This window comes from Triticum urartu, chromosome 4, assembly GCF_003073215.2.
Source record: "Triticum urartu cultivar G1812 chromosome 4, Tu2.1, whole genome shotgun sequence".
Taxonomy (NCBI): domain Eukaryota; kingdom Viridiplantae; phylum Streptophyta; class Magnoliopsida; order Poales; family Poaceae; genus Triticum; species Triticum urartu.
In genome coordinates, this window is record NC_053025.1 from 93,986,796 (window position 1) to 94,009,429 (window position 22,634).

Genomic DNA, 22,634 nt, shown 5'->3' on the forward strand with positions numbered 1-22,634 from the left:
CACTATTTGTATCAATGCGCTTCAACATATTAATCAAATTATAACGGAAACAGTTTGCGGCCCAAATTCTGCGGCCTTGGCTCATTACCCTTGCTCCTTCTTATGTTTTCCTTTTTCTATTGATAACCTTATCAAATAGCACTGGTACACTTTGGTATGTTCCAATTTGCCAGGGGCTTCATAGCGCCCCACAACATGGCAACAAAGTCCGAACACTTTCTACTGTTCGGCACCCCAAATTTAGCACTATATGCACTGGCTCCGAATCATGTCTTTGGTCAATAGTTGGGTTACCCGGCTCCTGTGCTTGCTACCCTATGTTCCGCTACATCGGCTAGGGTAGTAAAGGGAGAACTACTACGATTGTGCCCTGGTTTATCCAGATAAGCACCTCAGTAGAGAAAGCCGAAAACTGACTATCATGATGCGCCGGGAGCCGATCAACTCTTCCGAGGTCTCAAATCGTTAGAGATTTTTTCTGCATTACGTGAGGGATAGGTACTTGCCCAATCAGGCGTTTATAGCTTCCTAGTTCGGATACCAGGGGCTGCGCCTAAATTTTTATCGTCAAACTCCTATTGCTAAGTGAGGGTGTTCAAGCTGAATAGTCTGATTGCCTGGTTCTCTGCGCTAAACACCTCCTTCAAGGACCAAACAATTGGATCAAGAGTTTTTAGATTATATCCCGAACACCCCCCGTACTTCCTACGTGGGGGAAGAAGCCGACGATTGGGAAACTCTCAGATTTCACACAATACGACCGCACAGGAGGTGGAAATTTTTAAACAAACATTATATTACAAAATTGTTTCATAGTATAAGGCAAAGACAACATGAATCATTTGAAAATAATGTCTTGCACACATTGTGTTGCCACAACGCGAGGCCCCTCCAGGACATCTGCAAAATACCGCTCGGGCGTGCGGCGCTCCTTTCCCTCTAGCGGCCCCTCGGTCATCAGCTTGACGGTGTCCATCTTCGCCCACCACACCTTGACGCGGGCGAAGGCCATGCGCGCACCTTCAATGCAGGTCGATCGCTTGACGACGTCCAGCCGAGGACAGGCGTTCACCAGCCGCTTCACGAGCCCGAAGTAGCTGTCGGGCATAGCTTCAGCAGGCCACAGTCAGATTATCAAATCCTTCATGGCTACTTCGGCCACCCTATGAAGCTCGACCATTTGTTTTAGCTGATCGGTGAAGGGCGCTGGATGCTCTAGCGCAAGGTATTGCGACCAGAACAGCTTCTCCGTTGAGCTCCCTTCTTCGGCTCGAAAGAACTCCACAGCGTCGGACACACTGGCTGCAGATCTGCAAACACCCCTGGAGAACTCCGAATCTGGGTAAGTAAGAAATACTTCTTCTTCACATACTTGCTTTGCATACTAAACGCCTTACCCGCCGCGATCTTCTTGGCCTCCTGGATCTCTTGAAGGGCACCCTAGGCTTCAACCCAGGCCGCTTCCACGCTTTCAGGAGCCTTGGCGAGTTCGGTCTCTTGAGCCAAAACATCGCCCTCCAAGGTCTCATACTTCTTCACAGTGTCCTGGAGCTCTTGTTGGACATCGTTCAGCCTAGCCATAAGCTTCTTACGAGCGGCCTGCTCCTTGACAGCTTTCCCCTCACCTTCAGCTAGGGCCTTTTTAAGGGCCTCGACCTCGGCCGTCGCTCCTACACATATCATAACACTACGGTCAATATACATCATTTATTATTTCCAAGTATATAGAAAGTCAGTACATACCTTGCTGGTCTTCCAACTGCTTCCTCGCTTGGCCGAGCTCCTCCTTGGCCCGCTCCAATCTCTGCTTTAGTCCGGAGACTTTGGCAGTCTGTGAGGTCACGGCCAGCAACGACGCCTGCTTATTCACATCAGGCACATTTTAGTTAGTTTCCTGCGAAATTTAATTGATCCTCTGTCTGGCTTTTCTTTCCGAACACCAGACAGTTTCTCAGGGGCTACTGTCTATATTGGGATTTTCCCTGTTATGCCGCTTACCTCAAAACCTTTCAGCAAGCCGCTATAGGCTTCAGTCAGTCCGCTCTTGACGAACTGAACCTTCTCAATCACCGTACCCATAAGGATACGGCATTCTTCCACAATGGAAGTGCCTCGTAGGGCTTCCAGCAGATTATCCGGTGCCTCTGGTTGGACAGAGGTCACCGGTGGAACAGCTAATCCCCCTTCATTCGAAGGAGGTTGTTCGCCGGATTCCAGAGCCGTATAGGTCCCCGGACTTGTATTCGGCTGGGGTCTGAATTGAGCAAGGCCCCCGTCCCCAGCCACCATGGGGACCTACTCCCCCATGTGTCCGGAAGCCAAGGTATTGCCTCCTGGCACCGCCCCGGCAGCCTCCTGAACCTCTCCCTGGCATGGGAAGGTCCTTTGGGACAGCACCTCATCGTCGCCCTTGGCCCGGGAGAGTGAGCGGCCGCCGGTGACTCACTAGCCATCGAATTTGAATCCAACGAACATCTTGATGAGGATCGCTGGGAGCTGTCGTGGGCCGGAGTGCAATGGCATAAATTAACATATTATATCATGAAGCAAGAGAGGACGGACGCATGGACATACTTGGGTTTAGGTACTTACGACGCAGCCGAAGGCTTGTTTCAAGGGCTTCGCTCTGTGCTGTTGTTGACGTCCCATGCGGAGTTATCCGCGAGAGGGCCTTTCCCCCTCTTGGGCGCCTCCGCCTCCAAATTTGTGGAGGTCGCCCTCTTCTTCCTTCCCCCATTAGGGGGAGAGTCGCTCTCCTCCTCCTCCTCCTCGTCTTCGGTGGCGGGGGAGCGGGTCTTGTCTTCGAACGTCACTTCCAAAGCGTCCTTGCGGCGGGGACCACTCCAGACCCCCTTGGCCTTCTTCTCCGGCGACTTATAGGGTGCCGGTACCAGCATCTTCGCCAGGCGCGGGTGTCGGTGTCAAAACCGGCGGATCTCAGGTAGGGGGTCCTGAACTGTGTGTCTAGGATCGATGGTAACAGGAGACAGGGGACACGATGTTTACCCAAGTTTGGGCCCTCTCTACGGAGGTAATACCCTACATCCTGCTTGATTGATATTGATGATTATGAGTGTTACAAGAGTTGATCTACCACGAGATCGAGATGGAGAAATCCTAGAAGACTAGCCTATATGACTATGGTAATGAATATTGCTACCTCTTGAGCACTGCGTTCGTTTTTCCCCGAAGAGGAAGGGATGATGCAGCAAAGTAGTGTAAGTATTTCCCTCAGTTTTGAGAACCAAGGTATCAATCCAGTAGGAGGCTACGCGCGAGTCCCTCGTACCTGCACAAAACAAATAAATCCTCGCAACCAATGCGATAAGGGGTTGTCAATCCCTACACAGCCACTTACGAGAGTGAGATCTGATAGATATGATAAGATAATATTTTTGGTATTTTTATGATAAAGATGCAAAGTAAAATAAAAGCAAAGTAAAAAAGCAAAGGAAATAACTAAGTATTGGAAGATTAATATGATGAAGATAGACCCGGGGGCCATAGGTTTCACTAGTGGCTTCTCTCAAGAGAATAAGTATTCTACGGTGGGTGAACGAATTACTGTTGAGCAATTGACAGAATTGAGCATAGTTATGAGAATATCTAGGTATGATCATGTATATAGGCATCACGTCTGAGACAAGTAGACCGACTCCTGCCTGCATCTACTACTATTACTCCACTCATCGACCGCTATCCAGCATGCATCTAGAGTATTAAGTTAATGAAAACAGAGTAACGCCTTAAGCAAGATGACATTATGTAGAGGGATAAACTCATGCAATATGATGAAAACTCCATCTTGTTATCCTCGATGGCAACAATACAATATGTGCCTTGCTGCCCCTACTGTCACTGGGAAAGGACACCGCAAGATTGAACCCAAAGCTAAGCACTTCTCCCATTGCAAGAAAGATCAATCTAGTAGGCCAAACCAAACTGATAATTCAAAGAGACTTGCAAAGATAACCAATCATACATAAAAGAATTCAGAGAAGATTCAAATATTGTTCATAGATAGACTTGATCATAAACCCACAATTCATCGGTCTCAACAAACACACCGCAAAATGAAGATTACATCGAATAGTTCTCCACAAGAGAGGGGGAGAACATTGTATTGAGATCCAAAAAGAGAGAATAAGCCATCTAGCTAATAACTATGGACCCGTAGGTCTGAGGTGAACTACTCACACTTCATCGGAGGGGCTATGGTGATGATGTAGAAGCTCTCCGTGATGGATACCCCCTCCGACAGAGCTCCGGAACAGGCCCCAAGATGGGATCTCGTGGATACAGAAAGTTGCGGCGGTGGAATTAGGGTTTTGGCTCCGTATCTGATCGTTTGGGGGTACATAGGTATATATAGGAGGAAGGAGTATGTCGGTGGAGCAACAGGGGGCCCACGAGGGTGGAGGGCGCGCCTAGGGGGGTAGGCGCGCCCCCTACCTCGTGGCGTCCTCCCTTGTTTCTTGACGTAGGGTCCAAGTCTCCTGGATCATGTTCGGCGAGAAAATCACGTTCCCGAAGGTTTCATTCCGTTTGGACTCCGTTTGATATTCCTTTTCTTCGAAACCCTAAAATAGGCAAAAAAAACAGCAATTCTGGGCTGGGCCTCCGGTTAATAGGTTAGTCCCAAAAATAATATAAAATTGGATAATAAAGCCCAATAATGTCCAAAACAGTAGATAATATAGCATGGAGCAATCAAAAATTATAGATACATTGGAGACGTATCAAGCATCCCCAAGCTTAATTCCTGCTCGTCCTCGAGTAGGTAAATGATAAAAACAGAATTTTTGATGCGGAGTGCTACTTGGCATAATTTTAATGTAATTCTTCTTAATTGTGGTATGAATATTCAGATCCGAAAGATTCAAGATAAAAGTTCATATTGACATAAAAATAATAATACTTCAAGCATACTAACTAAGCAATTATGTCCTCTCAAAATAACATGGCCAAAGAAAGTTCATCCCTACAAAATCATATAGTTTAGTCATGCTCCATTTTCGTCACACAAGAATGCTCTCATCATGCACAACACCGATGACAAGCCAAGCAATTGTTTCATAATTTAGTAATCTCAAACCTATAAACTTTCGCGCAATATATGAGCGCGAGCCATGGATATAGCACTATGGGTGGAATAGAATATGATGATGGGGGTTATGTGGAGAAGACAAAAAAGGAGAAAGTCTCACATCAACGAGGCTAATCAACGAGTCTAACAAAAAAGGAGATGCCCATCAATTGATGTTAATGCAAGGAGTAGGGATTGCCATGCAACGGATGCACTAGAGTTATAAATGTATAAAAGCTCAACAAAAGAAACTAAGTGGGTGTGCATCCAACTTGCTTGCTCATGAAGACCTAGGGCACTTGAGGAGACCCATTGTTGGAATATACAAGCCAAGTTCTATAATGAAAAATTCCCACTAGTATATGAAAGTGACAAAAATAAAAGACTCTCTATCATGAAGATTATGGTGCTACTTTGAAGCACAAGTGTGGAAAAAAGGTTAGTAGCATTGTCCCTTCTTTATATTTTTTTTAATTTGGCCTTTCTTTTTTTTGGCCTTTCTTTTTTTTATTTGGACAATGCTCTATGAATGATGGTCATCACACTTCTATTTACTTACAACTCAAGAATTACAACTCGATACTTAGAGCAAGATATGACTCTATATGAATGCCTCCGGCAGTGTACCGGGATATGCAATGAACCAATAGTGACATGTATGAAATAATTATGAACGGTGGCTTTGCCACAAATACTATGTCAACTACATGATCATGCTAAGCAATATGACAATGATGAATGTATCATGATAAACGGAATGGTGGAAAGTTGCGTGGCAATATATCTCAGAATGGCTATGGAAATGCCATAATAGGTAGGTATGGTGGCTGTTTTGAGGAAGATATAAGGAGGTTTATGTGTGAAAGAGCGTATCATATCACGGGGTTTGGATGCACCGGCGAAGTTTGCACCAACTCTCAATGTGAGAAAGGGCAATGCACGGTACCGAAGAGGCTAGCAATGATGGAAGGGTGAGAGTGCGTATAATCCATGGACTCAACATTAGTCATCAAGAACTCACATACTTATTGTAAAAATCTACAAGTCATCAAAAACCAAGCACTATGCGCATGCTCCTAGGGGGATAGATTGGTAGGAAAAGACCATCGCTCGTCCCCGACCGCCACTCATAAGGAAGACAATCAAATAACACCTCATGTTTCAAATTTGTTACATAACGTTTACCATACGTGCATGCTACAGGACTTGCAAACTTCAACACAAGCATTTCTTAAATTCAAAACTACTCCGCTAGCATGACTTTGCCATTATTACCTCCATATCTCAAAACAATCATCAAGCATCAAACTTCTCTTAGTATTCAAAACACTCATAAGAAAAAATTTATTAATCTTGAACACCTAGTATATTAGGATTATTTAAGAAAATTACCATGCTATTTAAGACTCTCAAAATAATCTAAGTGAAGCATGAGAGATCAATAGTTTCTATAAAACAAATCCACCACCGTGCTCTAAAAGATATAAGTGAAGTACTAGAGCAAAACTATATAACTCAAATGATATAAGCGAAGCACATAGAGTATTCTAACAAATTCCAAATCATGTATGGCTCTATCAAAAGGGGCGTACAGCAAGGATGATTGTGGTAAACTAAAAAGAAAAGACTCAAATCATACAAGACACTCCAAGCAAAACACATATCATGTGGTGAATAAAAATATAGCTCCAAGTAAAGTTACCGATAAAAGTAGACGAAAAGAGGGGATGCCTTCTGGGGCATCCCCAAGCTTTGGCTTTTAGGTATCCTTAGATTATCTTGGGGGTGCCATGGGAATCCCCAAGATTAGGCTCTTGCCACTCCTTGTTCCATAATCCATCAAATATTTACCCAAAACTTGAAAACTTCACAACACAAAACTTAAAGTAGAAAATCTCGTGAGCTCCGTTAGCGAAGGAAAGCAAAAGACCACTTCAAGGTACTGTAATGAACTCATTATTTATTTATATTGGTGTTAAACCTACTGTATTACAACTTCTCTATGGTTTATAAACTGTTTACTAGCCATAGATTCATCAAAATAAGCAAACAACGCACGAAAAACAGAATCTGCAAAAAACAGAACAGTCTGTAGTAATCTGCAGCTATCGCAAGATCTGGAACCCCAAAAATTCTAAAATAAATTGCTGGACGTGAGGAATTTATATATTAATCATCTGCAAAAAGAATTAACTAAATAGAACCTTCCAAATAAAAATGGCAGCAGTTCTCGTGAGCACTAAAGTTTCTGTTTTTTTACAGCAAGATATCAAGACTTTCCCCAAGTCTTCCCAACGGTTCTACTTGGCACAAACACTAATTAAACACAAAAAAACAACCTAAACAGAGGCTAGATAAATTATTTATTACTAAACAGTTGCAAAAAGAAAGGAATAAAAATAAAATTGGGTTACCTCCCAACAAGCGCTATCGTTTAATGCCCCTAGCTAGGCATAAAAAGCAAGGATAGATCTAGGTATTGCCATCTTTGGTAAGCAATCCATAAGTGGCTCTCATAATAGATTCATAAGGTAATTTAATTTTCTTTCTAGGAAAGTTCCATGCCTTTCCTTAACGGAAATTGGAATCTAATATTTCCTTCCTTCATATCAATAATTGCACCAATCGTTCTAAGAAAAGGTCTACCAAGAGTAATAGGACATGAAGGATTGCAATCTATATCAAGAACTATAAAATCTACGGGTACATAATTCCTATTTGCAACAATAAGAACATCATTAATTCTTCCCATAGATTTCTTAATAGTGGAATCCGCAAGATGCAAATTTAGAAAGCAATCATCAAAATCACGGAAACCTACCAAATCGCACAAAGTCTTTGGAATCGTGGAAACACTAGCACCCAAATCACATAAAGCATAGAACTCATGATCTTTAATCTTAATTTTAATAGTTGGTTCCCACTTATCATAAAGTTTTCTAGGGATAGAAACTTCCAATTCAAGTTTTTCTTCATAAGATTGCATCAAGGCATCAACGATATGTTTAGTGAACGCTTTGTTTTGACTATAAGCGTGAGGAGAATTTATCACGGATTGCAACAAGAAAATATAATCAATCAAAGAGAAATTTTCATAATTAAATTCCTTGAAATCCAAAATATTGGGTTTAGCAACATCTAGGGTTTTAATTTCTTCATTCCCACTTTCATCAATTTTAGCATCAAGATCTAAAAACTCTGAATTCTTGGAACGCCTTCTAGGTAAAGGTGGATCATATTCAGTCCCATCATTATTAAGATTCATATTGCAAAACAAAGATTTAATAGGGGACACATCAATAACTTTTAGATCTTCATATTTATTTTCATAAGAACTAGAAGAACACGCTCTTATAAAGGAATCTTTCTTAGCACGCATCCTAGCGGTTCTTTCTTTGCACTCATCAATGGAAATTCTCATGGCTTTGAGAGACTCATTGATATCATTCTTAGGTGGCATAGATCTAAGTTTCAAAGAATCAACATCAAGAGAAATTCTATCAACGTTCCTAGCCAACTCATCAATCTTAAGCAATTTTTCTTCAATCAAAGCATTGAAATTCTTTTGCGAAGTAATAAATTCTTTAATATTAGATTCAAAATCAGAGGGCATCTTATTATAATTTCCATAAGAATTGTTGTAGGAATTACCATAATTATTAGAGAGATTACTAGGATAAGGCCTAGGATTAAAATTTCCTCTATCGCGTTGTTACCAAAATTATTCCTACCAACAAAATTCACATCCATAGATTCATTATTATTCTCAATCAAAGTAGACAAGGGCATATCATTAGGATCAGAAGAAACACTTTTACTAGCAAATAATTTCATAAGTTCATCCATCTTTCCACTCAAAACATTAATTTCTTCTATCGCATGCACCTTTTTATTAGTAGATCTTTCAGTATGCCATTGAGAATAATTAACCACAATATTATCTAGGAGTTTAGTAGCTTCTCTTAAAGCGATTTCCATAAAAGTGCCTCCCGCGGCCGAATCTAAAAGATTTCTAGAAGCAAAATTCAATCCGGCATAAAAAATTTGTATAGTCATCCACAAATTCAAACCACGAGTAGGGCAATTACGTATCATTAATTTCATCCTCTCCCAAGCTTGTGCAACATGTTCATGATCAAGTTGCTTAAAATTCATAATATCGTTTCAAAGGGAGATGATCTTAGCGGGAGGAAAATACTTAGAGATAAAAGCATCTTTGCACTTATTCCATGAATCAATACTATTTTTAGGCAAAGACGAGAACCAAGCTTTAGCATGATCTGTAAGCGAAAAAGAAAATAGCTTCAATTTAACAATATCGTTATACACATCTTTCTTCTTTTGCATATCACACAAATCAACGAAGCTATTTAGATGGGTAGCGGCATCTTCACTAGGAAGGCCGGAAAACGGATCTTTCATGACAAGATTCAGCAAGGCAGTATTAATTTCACAAGATTCAGCATCGGTAAGAGGAGAAATCGGAGTGCTAATAAAATCATTGTTGTTGGTATTGGTAAAGTCACACAATTTAGTGTTATCTTGAGCCATCGTGACAAGCAAGCAATCCAACACACAAGCAAGCAAAAAGCACTCAGGCAAAAAAAGGCAAACGGGAAAGAGAGGGAGGATAGAGAGAGAGGGTGAATAAAATGGTAAGGGTGAAATGGGGGAGAGGAAAATGAGAGGCAAATGGCAAATAATGTAATGTGGGAGATAGGGATTGTGATGGGTACTTGGTATATTGACATTTGCGTAGACTCCCCGGCAACGGTGCCAGAAATCCTTCTTGCTACCTCTTGAGCACTGCGTTGGTTTTTTCCCGAAGAGGAAGGGATGATGCAGCAAAGTAGCGTAAGTATTTCCCTCAGTTTTTTGAGAACCAAGGTATCAATCCAGTAGGAGGCTACGCATGAGTCCCTCGTACCTGCACAAAACAAATAAATCCTCGCAACCAACGCGATAAGGGGTTGTCAATCCCTAGACGACCACTTACGAGAGTGAGATCTGATAGATATGATAAGATAATATTTTTTGTATTTTTATGATAAACATGCAAAGTAAAATAAAAGCAAAGTAAAAAAGTAAAGGAAATAACTAAGTATTGGAAGATTAATATGATGAAGATAGACCCGGGGGCCATAGGTTTCACTAGTGGCTTCTCTCAAGAGCATAAGTATTCTTCGGTGGGTGAACGAATTATTGTTGAGCAATTGACAGAATTGAGCATTGTTACAATATTATCTAGGTATGATCATGTATATAGGCATCACGTCCGAGACAAGTAGACCAACTCCTGCCTGCATCTACTACTATTACTCCACTCATCGACCGCTATCCAGCATGCATCTAGAGTATTAAGTTAATGAAAACAGAGTAACATCTTAAGCAAGATGACATGATGTAGAGGGATAAATCCATGCAACATGATGAAAACCCCGTCTTGTTATCCTCGATGGCAACAATACAATACGTGCCTTGCTGCCCCTACTGTCACTGGGAAAGGACACCGCAAGATTGAACCCAAAGCTAAGCACTCCTCCCATTGCAAGAAAGATCAATCTAGTAGGCCAAACCAAACTGATAATTCGAAGAGACTTGCAAAGATAACCAATCATACATAAAAGTATTCAGAGAAGATTCAAATATTGTTCATAGATAGACTTGATCATAAACCCACAATTCATCGGTCTCAACAACACACCGCAGAAAGAAGATTACATCGAATAGTTCTCCACAAGAGAGGGGGAGAACATTGTATTGAGATCCAAAAAGAGAGAAGAAGCCATCTAGCTAATGACTATGGACCCGTAGGTCTGAGGTGAACTACTCACACTTCATCGAAGGGGCTATGGTGATGATGTAGAAGCCCTTCGTGATGGATACCCCCTCCGGCGGAGCTCCGGAACAGGCCCCAAGATGGGATCTCGTGGATACAGAAAGTTGCGGCGGTGGCATTAGGATTTTGGCTCCATATCTGATCGTTTGGGGATACATAGGTATATATAGGAGGAAGGAGTACGTCGGTGGAGCAATAGGGGGCCCACGAGGGTGGAGGGCGCGCCTGGGGGGGGTAGGCGCGCCCCCTACCTCGTGGCCTCCTCCCTTGTTTCTTGACGTAGGGTCCAAGTCTCCTGGATCATGTTCGGCGAGAAAATCACGTTCCCGAAGGTTTCATTCCGTTTGGACTCCGTTTGATATTCCTTTTCTTCGAAACCCTAAAATAGGCAAAAAAACAGCAATTCTGGGCTGGGCCTCCGATTAATAAGTTAGTCCCAAAAATAATATAAAAGTTGATAATAAAGCCCAATAATGTCCAAAACAGTAGATAATATAGCATGGAGCAATCAAAAATTATAGATACGTTGGAGACGTAGCAAATATATCCTTTCTGGACTAACCCCTCCGGTTTATATAGACACCGGGGGGGATCTAGGGTTTACATAGAGTCGGTTACATAAGAAGGGATCTTCATAATCGGTTGCCAAGTTTGCCTTCCATGCCAAGGAGTGTCCAATCCGGACACAGGTACAGTCTTCGGCCTTCATATCTTCACAGCCCATCAGTCCGGCCCAGGGATAACAGGCCGGACGCCCGAGGACCCCTTAGTCCAGGACTCCCTTAGTAGCCCCCAAACCAGTCTTCAATAGCGAGGTGTTCGGCACACAAATTGTCTTCGGCATTGCAAGGCGGGTTCCTCCTTTAATGATCTCCAAGTGATGTATTCGACCATTGGTTCCATGTCGCTCCCCTCGGCTTCTGCGTGTTAAATAACTTCGCCTCCCACGTGTCAAGCGAAGGCGGAAGGTCAGGATATTTTTGCAGGTAACACCCCGCCCATGCAAGGAGGAGCGCCTGTTAAAGAGATCGGATCCTAGATCCATACGGCATCACACAGAGGAAATCCCCAGAAAATGCTTGGGAGAAACCATTCCAGCATGGCTAGCGCCCCCAGCTCCTCCACCAGTTCCGGCCCAGAGAAAGGCCAGTGGGAGAGGTGTTCAGTGTCCCACAGTCAATTGACGGAGCTGCAGACGCATGGATTTCTTCCCCCTGCAGATCTAGTTCCTGTTCGAGCGGGGCTAGATTCCTTCAATCGGTGAGATTCAGGCAGAGGACTTCCCCAATCCATCCGGGGGAGAGCGAGTATGTTTCGTCCCCTACCTGCTAAGGGGCGTTGCATTTCCCATTCATCCGTTCCTCCGAGGGCTTCTGGAATCCTATGGCCTCCAGTTGCACAACTTCACCCTTGCCTCCATTCTGCACATTGCGGGTTACGTCGCTTTATGTGAACTATTCCTGGGTATCGAGGCTCACTTCGAGCTATGGAGGAAGTTGTTCTGTCTTGTCCCGCGTAATCACGAGGGGTCAATATTTGAAGTGGGCGGAGCCGAAGTATGGTGTATCGCTGATACCGGATATCTATCCGGCACACCAAGGAAGGCATCCGAAGAATGGCCTTCCGAATGGTTCTGTATTGAGGACGTCGCGCTTCCCGACCCAGTTCGAAAGGGTCTTCCTAAATTTGCAAGTGTTCCGCTGAAGAAATGCCACAGTTGGCATCCTTGGAGTCTTGAGGAGGACGACAGCGCAGAAGTTTGCCAGCTTATAAGCAAGATAAAGACGCTCGCTCAGTCCGGACTTACAATAATCGAGGTAATGGCGATCTCCACAGTGTGTGGGGTTCAGCCGCTACAATAGAGGGCTGCCCATGTGGCACCATAATGGAGAGGATGACGTCTCCCGTTATGGCCAGAAGGGTCCAGATACCCCCGCCGCTCTGGCCAAAATATTGGCCGAGCTTTTTAAAGGGGAGGAAGAGGAGTTTCTTCGCATTGAGCACAGAGATGCATATTCTATGTATAATACTCCCAATTGGGTAAGCTTCGACCCCTCGATTCCACTCATTCCCCTTTCGGATTACTTTTGATAAATTTTAGGTCTGTTTGTTATGACAGCACTGGCGGAAGGTCACTGAAGGACTTCATAGTCCTGCCCCACAGCCGGAGATCCACAACCGGTTACTAGATCCTGGGTTTGAAGAGGATCCGGATATATTCGTGGTGCTCGCAGGGGGAGTGTTCTACCAGACAAGCTATGACGGCACAGAAGTGGCCATGACCGCCAACTACCCTGGCCTTCTTCCTGCTTCACATGTAAATAATTAGGAAACACCTTCTCTAAAAGAGTGCTCTTATTCCGCCTCACCCACCGCACTGTATCGTGCTTCACAGGGGAGACGTTCGGCGATTTTGAAGAGATCGGCTCCCATGCCGGAAAAGCCTTCCAAGAGGAAAGCAAACAAAGACACGGTCGTGCCTTCATCGAAGAGGTATGAATTCGCCAACCTGCACCTGAGCAGTCATGTCCAACCGCGACCTTCCCGTTTTCCATGTGTCAGGAGGAAGGCGCGTCGGACTATATCCGGAGGTCCGAGCGGCCGTACTTCCCACAGCCAGGATTCAAATCCTGTCGTGAAGACGGGGCTGATGTAGGGGCGACGCTGGACTATCCTCCAGCCGAGGACTCGGACGATGTATCCGTCACCAACTCGGAAGTGGAGAGTGCTATGAATCATCAACGCCGTCGGGCCATTTTACAAGACCCTGGCTTTTCAGAAGTGTCGTTTAACGCCTTCAACTCAGCCAATGCATACATCCGGGCTGCTCGAGATGGCATTAACAGGGCCACAAAGCAACATTTCAAAGATGTGCAGGTAAATTCGCTTTGTCTGACTATGATAACCATATGCCAGTAGCCCTGAGACTTAAAGGGGTTGAAACAACTGATTTGAGGATCAATGTATGACTAGGTGCTTACGGAGAAGAATACCCGGCTAGCTCAGGAACTAGAAAAGTGTCAGCGGCAGCTGCTTGCTGCCAATGCCGAACTGGAGAAATACAAGGCATCTCCTGGTAATAGTTTCCTCTATCGAAAACTCATAATGATACACCAATATTGTGAATCTGGGTTCTAATCTTTATGTTGGGCCGTTAGACCAAGTACGAGAGCAGCTGGACGCCGCTCGAAGCGAAGAACACGGAGCCAAAAAGCTACTGGCAGCGTGCGAGCGTGTATTGACAAAATTCGTTGAATAGAAAAAGAAACTCCAGGATTCGAACACCGAACTGTGCGAACAACAGAAAGATGTGCGAGCGCAGCTAGCCGACTCTGTGAAGGAGAACAAGAAGCTGCGAGGCGTTATATTCAGTATGTGGTTGCTTTTATCTTATAGCAGTTTGGAGGTAACGGTAGCTGATATAGCTGTAATTGCAGGTGTTTTGACGAACCGCCCCGAAGAGGAGGTGTCCGGATCATCAAATGATCTTCTGCAAGGGTTGTCGCAGTTGCCCGAGCAAGCTCGGCAGGCTCTGCGGAGTGTAGCCAAGGCTTTATGGCCATCCGACTCCCCTCCAGGAAGCATGAAGAAGCTGGTAGAGCTGTTCAAGGGAGCGCGGCGGCGTATCCAGCTGTGGAAGATATCCGCCTGCCGAGAGAGTGCGCGAGAGGCCTGGGCCATGGTGAAGACGCACTATACCAAGACGGATCCTAATCACATGGCTCATGTCGTGCCGGTAGGGCCGAATGGGGAAGAAATTCCCGTTAGTATAGTGTATGACCAAGTAGAGGTGGCCACCAAATATTCTCAACAGGATTGTAAGTTAGACTGCCTGTTGGAAGGTGTAGAGGAAGAGGTGTTCGAGTCCAAGTGACTATGTACTTTCCTCATCTAGCTGAATTGTATATCATTTGTCATGGCAGACCTTTTCGCTTCAACCTCCGGACCCGAAGGTGCGGAGTGTTTCCCAATACCGTCGCGGCCTAATAGGCCGGGGTATGCCGGGAAAACTAGGCATAGGGGTAATAGTTGCTTGAACAGAAAAGTTGTATCTGGCTAGCTATGTTATATTACATTGATATCGTAAGAAACATCTTCCAGAGAGAATAGTTCCATTAAAGGTTCCTTTCTCTGGGTGTGCATGCATTTAATGTACATGTCCGAATTGTGATGCGAGCACCACAGTTTGTATAACTTCTGGGGGTGCACAATGGAGTGAGTTTAGAAAACATCTTTAATTCGCCGACCAAATATTTCCTTAAGAACGCTAGCTTTCGGCTTCACCCAGTCTGAGATACACATCCGGATGAACCGGCGGTAACAATCGCAAAGGTGCTCCCTTTATGCCCTAGCCGAACTAACGGGAACGTACGGCATAAGCACAGGAGCCAGGCAACCCAGCTTGGCCAAAACTTAAGTCATGTCGATGCATATAGTGGCGAAGAAAAGATACATATGGAAAAACTCATATGTGAGGAGCTTAATGCTCAAGGAATGACAAGAACTATGACGCCCCGAGACCGTTGCGCCAGGTGTCTTCCAGTTATTCGTTGTTGTTGCCTTGTCTTTCGCTTGCGTGTTGCATCTTGCCATGTCAGCATGTGCATTACATCATCATGTTTTTCAAAACTTGCATCCGCCTGGGTCTCCCCATTCCTTCCGTTGTTCGTTCTGAGCCCAGACACACTCGCCCGCGCCAACGGCACCTCTGAAATATTTTATAAGTGGCCGAAAAATGTTTTCGGAATGGGATGAAAGTTGGCATGCGGTGTTATTATGTTGTCAGTAGACCGCCTGTCAAGTTTCATCGCATTCGGAGTCCGTTTGACGCCCCAACAGATAACTATAGCGGCATTATAGTCGGTCAAACGTCGGACGTTTTCTATCTCCGGAAACAGTTGTCGGGCTGCACTCTCTCTCTCTCTCTTCTCTCCTGCAACCCTCAGTCTTCCACACAGTTACAATCAGCCCACCTGTAGCCCACTAAATCCACCCTCCGACCGGAACCGTCAGATCGCGATCGAGGCTCCAAAAGCCCCCAAAACCCCCTAACCCTAGCTCCTACCTTATATAAACCCCCTCCCTTCCAAATTTGGTCTACCCTAGCCTCCACATACCTTCTGGCCTCCCCCTTGGGATCCCCACAGCCGCTAGCCTCCTCCCTCCTCGATTTTAGCGCCAATCCACCCCGCCACCGCCACTTGTCACCGGCCCAGAGGTCGCGCCACCACCTGAGGCATCGCCCCGACCAACCGAGAGCTGCCACGTCACCTCCCCGCTTCCCGCAGCCACTCACAGCCCTCCACGTCGCCTCTCCAGCGCCCCACTTCACCGCGGCCCTCAGGGCCCATCTGGAGCCCGCCCCAGGCCGCAATCGGGCCTGAGGCGCCCGTCCTGCACCGCCGCCTATTCTGTCACCTCCATGCTCGCGTCGCGTGGCTCCCGAGCAGCGCCTCTCGCGCCGAGCATCGCCGCTGCCACGCTGGTTCCCCACCGCCAGTGAGCTGCGCGCCGCTGCGCCCCTTCCTCTTCCTCTCCCCCCCCCCCCCCCCCCCCCCCCCCCCCCCCCCCCCCCCCCCCCCCCCCCCCCCCCCCCCCCCCCCCCCCCCCCCCGCGGAGCCGCCATGGTCATGGAAACCACGCTGCCGCCGTCGAGCTTGCCATCGATCCCCTCGCCCGCGCCGTCTGCTGCCGGATCCGGATGGACCGGATCCATTCCCTGATGCCTCGCCATTCCTGGACTTCACATGCCTCGCTGGATGCCGTTGCTACGTTGCCGTGCTCCTGGTTCGAGCAGAGAGCTCCGGCGCCCGTTGACCCAGCCTCACTCGGCCATCCGTGCCAGAACGCAAGACCCAGCCTGCCTGCCCGGCCTCCTCCCACCGAACTGGGCCTGGCCCAGCTAGGTGAGCAGCCAGGCGCCCAGTGGGCATTGTTAGATTCGGCCTGATGTGGTTTTTCCCCTACTGCGAATTTGTCTAATAACCAGTGCACTGCAATTTTGCAGAAAAGTCCCCCTAGATCATGCATTTAATAATTCACAAATGGTGCATCGGATTAAAATGATTTATATATGAAAATGACTAGAATTTCATCTAGTTTCATAATGCTAGATGACCCGTTGCACCCATGGCGCAAAAAGCGAGAGCAAACCGTGAAAGTGAGAGTAATTTGGAACCAATTTAATAGATACTTAGGTACACATAGCGTTACATATTTTTTTACATGGCGGCATTATAGCTCAAAGGAAAGAAAGTTATAAGATCACTTGATGATAGCTTACATTGGCTTTATAAAGCATGTTATAGTAGCAGATATGCATCATTGATATAGCTCGCCTATTAACCTTTGGCTGAGTCTTGTATCTTCTACCAGCAAGAAATATCAAGACATGAAGGCAGTGGTATTAGGTTCATGTCCCATCAGTATTAAACATGGTTTCATCGTTTAAGTAGTGGTGTCTTCATTCTACAATTATTATTTACACGGTTCGTGCCACACACATTCTTTTTGAAGAATGATGCAAAGAACCACTGGCTGCTACACCTGCACAACTGCAGTATTAAACATTAAACCATTTAGCGCATCTAATAGGCTACAAAGTTGCTCGTAATAATATATGCAAAGGTAGTGGAAAATATCATTGATTTGCACAATATCGTGAAACATCAGAACATCATGAAACGATTAGGTTAAATTATCATATACAGTTGAAATGCAGCAAAACGTTAAAACACAGAAAGGTACTTACCAACAATCCCAGGGAATGCACCTCGAGGGCCTGAACTATTTTTAGCTCTCCAAATGTCAATGATTTTCTTGATAGAAATTGAGTTTTTGCACACAATCCAGGTAGAAATATATGAGTATGGTGGAAAAAAAATCTTAGTACAAGAGGCTCATATTCATTACTGGAGCAGATGTGTATGGTAAAAAAAATTGTAGAAGCGCAAACACCAGACAATGGTGCAACGTAGAAGCACCACGCGCGACAGATGCTCCAGGAATTATTCAGCTTAGCATCATGGATTCATGGTTCAGACAACTACCAAAATGTCAGCTTAAGTGATTATGTTATAGTTTCAGGACAAAGGATAGCAAGAAAGTCCACCCATTAATTTGATTCGGGTTCAGCCTACCACAAGATCAGAGAAGTTAATCTTCGTCCACATTGGTTTCATCGGCTGGACCGTTCTGCTCCTGCGGCCCTGCCTCTTTATCCAATTTCCCCCGTTTAGCTACAGGCTGCATTTTTGCTTCTAAAGATTGCAGAAGGGGTTGAGTGCAATGAATAAAATTGAATGTTCTTTTTATATCGATTGTGTCTAAATACAACAGCTATTCGCTACAGGAAAAAGAAATCGCAAATTCATGCAATCCCTCATTCGTAAGGACATAGAGAGCTAATAAAATTCCATTGTTATTTATTTATGCTCCCATTTTATAACGATTGCCACTAAATACAATAGCTATTGCTACAGGCAAAGGAATGCCCAAAATTATACAAACCCTCGTTCATGAGGATATAGAGAGCCAAAAATTTATGTTGTTGTTAACAACTTGTATTTATTTATACTCCAATATTCTCGCCAACAATCTAAAGGGCTGAGCCACTGCACCCTTCATTTGCATTGTCACATAAGAGTTATTTATCCGTGCATCATCTAAATTCAAAGAACATATCCTTGATGGACACAACTGAGCAAGAACAGCAGGTTGTAACGGAATGAAAGAGACAAGTAGACAACATCACGACCTTCCAATCCTCAGGGGCTGTACAAACTGGGAACCCAAATCGTTTGCATCTTTCCTTCCTTGCACACAATCATCTGCCCTGCAAATAAGATCACAGTTACTATCATCCTTAATGGTGCTGAGTAAATCAAATAGCAAGGACTAATAAGATGAAAATTTACCTACCATGGCGTAGAATTGAGGAGGTAATTGGTTTAAGCAGCATGGAGGTAGAAACCAGCAGAACCTATCGATGGCACTATTGCATACAATAGAAATCAACACAAGTCAGTAAAAATCAAGAGAAGTGGACAACATAAATCAGCAGCCCATCACCTGCATTCTAGAACATACTTTCAACAACTATCATGCTGTAAAACAACAAGGCACACCAGCCATCAACTTGAATTTTGCAGTGCTCCTGAATTTATTTGGGCGCCGGTACCCTTACTACTGGAATGTAACAAAGGATCAATGGATTAGTACCAAAATTAACCGATTATACCTTGCATATATTTATATGTATTCACTATTTTATTGAGATATAGCAATACTATAAATGCTGAAAATGTAAGCAGATCAACAAAACTGCACAAAAAACACCCATACACGACACTGAAAATCATATGAGCATCTATAACTATTTTGTGGTTCAAATCTATAGAGACACTTTTGTAATATAGTTATAAAATATAGCTTCAACGAAATCTGCATTTATACATCGATATAACACTAATCAAATGTACAAATCTGGCATCAACAATAGAGCTTCACAAGTAGCCTCAAGGATTTCTTTAGTTTCCATTGCCAGCAATGTAAGCGGTAATATAGTTATGAAGAAACAAATTCTGCATTGTAAAAACAGAGCATCTCAAAAAAAAAGAATGAATAGGTGACATCAAACCTACAACAAATATATACCAACTATTGCCGGTTGATTTACTCACTAATCAGCAAAATATACTTAAATTTGAGGTTTTAGATTTAAAAAAGCTTGAGAAAAAGCTAACAATACACATGAGAAGATGAACAAAAAGGATAGAAGGAAGCGATAGAAGTATACCTTAAATCGAATAGCTTCATTGAGTATCTTGGCCAACCCTTTGTACCTCTCATATGTAGTTCTGAGGCAAAGAACGGAGAATAATCATTTGAATCGAGTGCACAACTGTAGACCTGAATGGAAGAGGAATGGTCAAGCACGAAGCACGGTATAGTAGAGTAGGACTGTGAAAGCTAGAAATTTGTCCTTACAACGATGGAGACGTGCTACCAAAACGTAAGTTGGAGGAGATGAGGATCATACTACATACCGACAGCCTTCCCGGTGTCTGTCTTGATCACGGGCACTGGCCTGCTGTAGCCGCCTCCGGTCGCCTGGCAACACCCACGATGGGCCACGATGGACGATGCGTACCTGATTCCACAAGGAAGACGATCGAGGGCCGTCGCTCACAGCGCCGCTCTTGTCTTGACCGCCGCCGCCACGTGTCTAGGGAAACTTTTCTTTCCCTGAACTTGGTGAACCTTTAGCTTGTGTGCCTGAGATACTCTGCAAATATCAAATGGTATGAGAACAATAACGATTATTTAATGTAAAAGGGATGTCATTGTATTTACTGATCTGAAAGTGTTGTATATGATAAAATCAAAATAGCTAGAAGCCTAAAAGTGACCCAACAATACTTTCAACAGGTTGCTGTTTTATGCAAGCAGTAGTATGCTTTTACCTCATAAATCAAAACATAACATGTTCAGGGCCAAAAATGTTGACCAAAATAAAGTGGTAGCAAGCCTATTTAAATTCATGACCGGTGCAGCCTCCTAGCTTAATAAATATATAATGGCAGTTCTGGCTGGTACTTAACATGGAGTAGCGGCAACCTCATATACTCAACTGACAACATCAACCTATAAAGAAAATGTGAACCAAATCAAAGTGGCATTGCTCCAAACCATAGATCATACCTGAAAATCCGCTTCTTCATATCTTTTCTCTCAAATAGAGGCATGCTGAATCCTTCACGCAGGAGGTTGCCAGTGCGTACGTCAAGCCAACAAAAAAGAACAGGAGAGCCCAACCTACAAAAAAAGAATGCAATTCTTTTACAACAACGAATCGTAGAGCAATCAAATGACAAGGGACCAAAAGAGAAGCAATCAACATGGCTCAGCATGCAAGCGGACGGCGTAATCTGCCACTGCAGCAGCTTGGATTTTCATCGAACGCCTTATAGGTAGATACGAAAACGAATCTACACAAACAGGGATGAGATATTCTGTTGTTAAATTGAAAAAATAAGTGAAAAGGAGAGGGGAGAAGGCAAATCAAGAGGGGGGGTGAAGAGGTGTGGGTACCTGTAGAGGCCAGATGCGGCAGAGGATTCATCGGAACTATGTTACATAGAAGCTCAGCTGCGGCGGCCACCCGTGCTTCTCCTCTTGACCACCACCACGACGCCGCCCGGACTCCCGCCATGCTCCGCCACAACCAGGCCACCCGTGCTTCAGCTGCGGCGGCCACCCGTGCTCCCTCCTCCAACGCCATCTTTCCACTGCCTGGATCTTGTTTTCCTCCTCCAACGCCATCTTCCCATCTCCACCTCCCCACGAAAAGGGCAAGACAGGAGGCATCCACCGGCGGGAGGCGCCATCAGCAAGGAAGAGAGGAAGAGGCGGTGCAGGAAGGAGGAGGCCGTTGCGAGGAGAGGAGGGGAAAGAGGAGACGTCAGGGGAGGAGAGAGGATGTGGTGGCGGTGGCGGCGGCGGCTGCTGGGAATTGGGAGGAGATGGGTGAATCGCGTCTAGGTTAATCCCTGCCTCGGTAGGAACACGCTCACCCAAATGCATCGAAAAACCACCTCGTTTCTTGGCCCCACGACCAAACCAGCCCCACCCGTCATACAACATCAAACGAAAAGCTCAGGTAGAGAAGGGATTAACGGTGTACCGACTGTCAGCAGACGAAAAAGCACTGTGGTAAAAGAATCGTTCGGTCCACGAAGGCGTGCGCGCACGATGCCTCTGGAACGGCGGGTAGCGTAGCGTTCTTTAACTTGTCCATGTCACTTTCATGCATGTTAAAAATGTTTAAAATGAGGTTTGCATACAATTTACTTATTGCCATGCTAAAATGCTTTAATTCATAACTAAATAACTGTAGCTCCAAACTTAACAAACTTTATATATAAATGAAGTAGAAAAATGCCTAGTTTAACATGGTGCACTCTTCTTCATGTTTACCAACTCTAAAATTATGTTTAGGGCAGAACAGTACCAAACTCATAATTTGCACATGAGGATTTTTCCGGACTTGTTGCTTGTTGTTCCGGCCCCATTTAAACTTGCCTAGATAGGTAGCTTTCCATATGTTTCACCTCTTGCCATGTTTAACAACATTTAATATTGTTGGGTACATAAACGAGAGAGAACTAATTAAGTCATGTGGCGTTTCGTCAATATGCAACTCGTTGCATATCGAGCACCACTTAACTTGTAGTATTGCTTGTGCACTTTGCCATGCCATGCCTCATTAAACCGGACATGCATCATACTTGGTTGTGCATCATGCCATGTTTATGTGATGGTTGTTTACTATATTGCTTACTTCTTTCCGGGTTGCTTCTCTCATTAGCTTCGGTTTCGTTCCGGAGTTGTGAGGATCCGCTTGACTACGTCTGCTTGTCTTCTTCATGGACTCGTTCTTCTTCCTTGCGGGATCTCAGGCAAGATGACCATACCCTCGAATTCACTTATATCTTTGTTTGCTAGTTTTTCGCTCTTTTGCTATGCCACTCTACTTACCACTTGCTATATCATGCCTCCCATATTGCCATGGCAGGCCTCTCACCCACCTTTTCTAGCAAACCGTTGTTTGGTTATGTTACCACTTTTGCTCAGCCCCTCTTATAGTGTTGCTAGTTGCAGGTGAAGATTAAGTTTGTTCCTTGTTGAAACATGGATATGTTTGGGATA

The 22,634-nt window shown here is 44.6% G+C and overlaps 1 long non-coding RNA gene across 13 annotated transcripts; it reads right to left on the bottom strand.

Moving 5' to 3' along the window:
* Positions 1-17,086: 17,086 nt before the first annotated feature.
* Positions 17,087-21,476, bottom strand: LOC125550854. 13 transcript variants are annotated; one of them, XR_007301960.1, is made up of 9 exons: positions 21,018-21,476; positions 20,825-20,914; positions 20,628-20,741; positions 19,914-20,211; positions 19,723-19,835; positions 18,996-19,112; positions 18,846-18,918; positions 17,677-18,759; positions 17,087-17,479 (listed from the first exon to the last, which is right to left on the bottom strand). It is a non-coding gene; the product is annotated as an uncharacterized LOC125550854 (long non-coding RNA). The 13 variants fall into 13 exon arrangements; XR_007301956.1 differs by having other exon boundaries at positions 19,723-19,783; positions 19,973-20,211; positions 21,018-21,475; XR_007301959.1 differs by having other exon boundaries at positions 18,842-18,918; positions 19,014-19,109; positions 19,973-20,211; positions 21,018-21,475.
* Positions 21,477-22,634: the final 1,158 nt, after the last annotated feature.